This window comes from Macrobrachium nipponense, chromosome 38 (assembly GCF_015104395.2).
Source record: "Macrobrachium nipponense isolate FS-2020 chromosome 38, ASM1510439v2, whole genome shotgun sequence".
Taxonomy (NCBI): domain Eukaryota; kingdom Metazoa; phylum Arthropoda; class Malacostraca; order Decapoda; family Palaemonidae; genus Macrobrachium; species Macrobrachium nipponense.
In genome coordinates this window covers 44,026,960-44,030,845 of record NC_061098.1, presented here as the reverse complement: position 1 = coordinate 44,030,845, position 3,886 = coordinate 44,026,960, and the positions used below count along the sequence as shown (strand labels likewise).

General features: G+C 32.3%; 1 long non-coding RNA gene across 1 annotated transcript in view; it reads right to left on the bottom strand.

Moving 5' to 3' along the window:
- LOC135209459 (uncharacterized) overlaps positions 1 to 2,759 on the bottom strand; it is a 3,502-nt gene extending 743 nt beyond the window's left edge. The window contains exons 1-2 of the long non-coding RNA XR_010313369.1: positions 2,575 to 2,759; positions 1 to 91 (exon numbers count right to left, since the gene is read on the bottom strand). The exon at positions 1 to 91 is cut by the window's left edge and continues 73 nt beyond it. This is a non-coding gene — a long non-coding RNA (uncharacterized LOC135209459). The remainder of the gene's footprint in view (positions 92 to 2,574) is intronic.
- Positions 2,760 to 3,886: the final 1,127 nt, after the last annotated feature.

The window sequence follows — 3,886 nt, the reverse complement described above, 5'->3', positions numbered from 1 at the left end:
TTGGCGGCGACACAGGTGTAAGTGGTGTAGTCCTTCAGCGAACGTTCTTGATTTCCAGGACAGACGACCAGGCCACCAAACCGTCAATAAGCTGCAAGCGGACCGATTGAATACATCATTGTAAGAGGACAGACATCCGTTGCAAGATGATGTTTTGATACTTCGAATGAGTTACTATTTTAAAGGTTTAATTTAGTAATTTACTAAATGTTTTTATGCATAATTATCGTTTAGTCAATTAACTGCATACTTTTTTTTTGGTCCTTAAGATGAAACAATGAACTTGCGAATCGTTTGTTCTTAGTAACAAACACCTAATTGTATTGTACTTTTCCCCCGGATGCCTGCAAATTTATATACATATAGATAACCAGAATATATATATATATATATATATATATTATATATATATAATATAGTATATATATATATATATATATATATATATATATATATGTATATATTATATATTATATATATATATATATATATATATATATATATATATATATATATATATATATATATATATATATAATATAAATATATATATATATATATTATTTATATATCTATATATATATATATATATATATATATATATATATCATCATAATATTATATATATATATATATATATATATATATATATATATATATATATATATATATATATATATATATATATATATATATATAATATATATAATTATATATATATATAATATTTATATATATTATATATATATATATATATATATATATATATATATATATATATATATATATATATATATATATATATATATATAATATATATATATATATATATATATATATATATATATATATATATATATATATATATAAATATAAATATATATATATATATATATATATATATATATATATATATATATATATATATATATATATACATGAATTTTTATAACCTCATATACCTGATTGAGCTACAAATGTCCGTTAACATCCAATTTGTTCTACATCGGAATTAATCTATTATCTATTGACAATAATTTCGTCCTCTCGTGAATTCGAACCAGCGCACCGAAAGTCCTGATTTTCCTCTGTGCGCTGGTTCGAATCCACGAGAGTACAATATTATTATCGAATAAAAAATTTAACCTCGGTAACATAAATTAAAATAAATATATTATTTCCGAGGTAGATCGAATTGGATATTAAAGGACAATTGTAGCTTAATGGATATATATATATATATATATATATATATATTATATATAATATATATATATCTATATATAATATCTATATATATATATATATCATAATATATATATTTATAATTACTCTCCAAGTCATTTTTGTATGTTGTTCACCTGCCGGGACAAAATGAGAAACGGTTGTAAATGCAACTGGGTGTTTGCTATATAGCTAACTAAGTCATCTTCAGAGGAGCTGATACAGAGTGGTGGAAAATCATAACATATACTAACAGGAAAGTACATACGAACATACAAACGGCTGGAAACCAAGTATTTCCACCTGACAAAGATTCATAGGAGGATTCGTTCATCCCTTTTAGAGGTCGAATTTTACAAATATTCGGCTAACCCCGTTTCCTTTTCCCCGTCTTTCAAGAACGCTTTTAAACATTAGACAGCTTTGCTCTTTTTAAAGTAAAGGATCAGTTTTATACAGAAATTTTCTTTTATTAAACTAATTAGTGAAGTTTCTTTGCATTGCATTATAAGAATAAATTATGCTTTTGTTTTGCCCTTCCCCAGAAAATAGACAATACTAAGGCTAGAGGGCTGCAGTTTGGTATATTGATGATTGGAGGGTTGATGCTCAACATACCATGTTGAAACGTATGATTAGCTACACTGACATAAGCAAAAAAATTTCACTATTTACCTGTGCATTTCTTTAACATATTTTATGCTGTTCTATTCTCTTTCATTATTTTTACTGTACCGCCTTTCATATTCTATTTCTTCCACCTTACTTTTCACTCTCTCTAACCATTGCACCATAGAGTTAAAGCGAGGTTTGCCTCCTGTTACAACTTTCAGATCTTCGCTCTGTCAATTTTCCTCGTAGCGTTGAATGACCTCACCATAGGCCCCACCCAGCGCTTGGCCTTTGGCCTCATTTCTATATCTCTACACAGCAACCTTTACTTCAGCTCTGTTCAGCGACCAAAATAATACCTAGACTCTGTTTTTTTTTTCCATCTGTCCATCTGCCTGTGATGTTTGCGCATGGTAACGCTGCGTCCCGGGCTTTAAATAATATCCTATTTCGAATATTAACGGTGTAATTCGCATACAGTGAATTCTTAAAACACTTTTCAGCTGAAAATGTACACCCAGACATCCTTTTATTTACCTAAAACTTACACATAGTGTAACTATTTAAAACCCGGGACGCAGTGTTACCATGCGCAACCACCACAGGCGGATGGACAGATGGAAAAAAACAGAGTCTAGATCCCGTCACGAAATGCAAAAACGCCCAGATAAGACGAATGAAAGGAGGAGGAGGAGGAGGAGGAGGAGGAGGAGGAGGAGGAGGAGGAGCCCCTCTCACCTCAGGCACCCTTATGAAATACTTCCGGTCATTTAGCAGAACTCGGTCCTCGTTGATGGTCCACTTGAAAGTGGGCGAAGGGGCGGCTTTCACGCTGCACTCCAGGCGGGCCGTCCCCCCCAAGTGAGCCCAGGGACTCAGGTAGGACTCTTCTGCGCCTTCTTCCACTTCGTCGGGAACCTCTGGAGTTTCTGCAGAAGGAGAAGGAAGGATAAAACCGAGTGGATGGCTTTTAGACTCGAGAGAAAAGACGGACTTGTGCAATGGTGCTCAAATTTTTTGTTGTAATGGATGACGAATCACAGACATTTGACGAATAACGTAAAAATAATGAGGGACACTTATTTCTCTCTCCAACAAAAAAAAACAAAATTGCCCAGATGGAAGGAGGCTACACATCATTTCACTGTCTTGAATTCGATGATATATTATAAATACAGAAAGATTATGATGCATCCTTAAGGTATGTAATAGAAAGAATGCCAGTTTTGTAAGCAAATGAGTGAAAGGTAACATTAAACAAAATACGAACATACGAATTCACATTAGTCACGAGTTGCCAAACAACTCCTCCATTACAAAACGCGTTGTATTTCTGTTGGCAAAGGAAAAAAATATTTAAAGCTACTGCACCAAAGCAACAACACCTATATCGGTAAAAACACACTACTCAAATTACTAATCACCTTGCGAACGGACCGTCACTTCATGTATCTGGTGAGAATGAATACCTTCGGAAAATGGGCCAACATAAATATCAGGATGAAAATAAGGCTAGGTAACTGAAGAGGAGTAATCCATTAACTCAGATTGATCACTTAACGGCACTTCAAACCTAAACCCAACATGCTTATTGCCATCATCTGAGAACCATTCGTGTTAATCAGTGGATAAAAAACGACTTTAAGCCCATTTCCAATTACTAAGAACCACTCGTATTAATCAGTTAAATATAAACAAGAGTTTTATGCTCATTGGTTATTTGGGGACTGAGAAACCACTCCGTGTTAATTAAGTGAATAAACAAGAGTTTAGCTCATTGGTAATCTGACTGAGAACCACTCGTAATTAATCAGTATATAAACAAGTTTAGCTCATTAGTATAGACTGAGAAACACTCGTGTTAATCAGTGGATAAACAAGAGTTTATCTCATTGGTATTGACTGAGAAACACTCGTGTTAATCATTGGATAAAAACAAAAGAGTTCAGCTTATTTCTATTGACTGAGAACCACTCGTGTAAATCAGTGGATAAAAAAAAAGGGCTGAACTTATTGCCATTGACTGAAAACCACCCGTGTTAATCAGTGG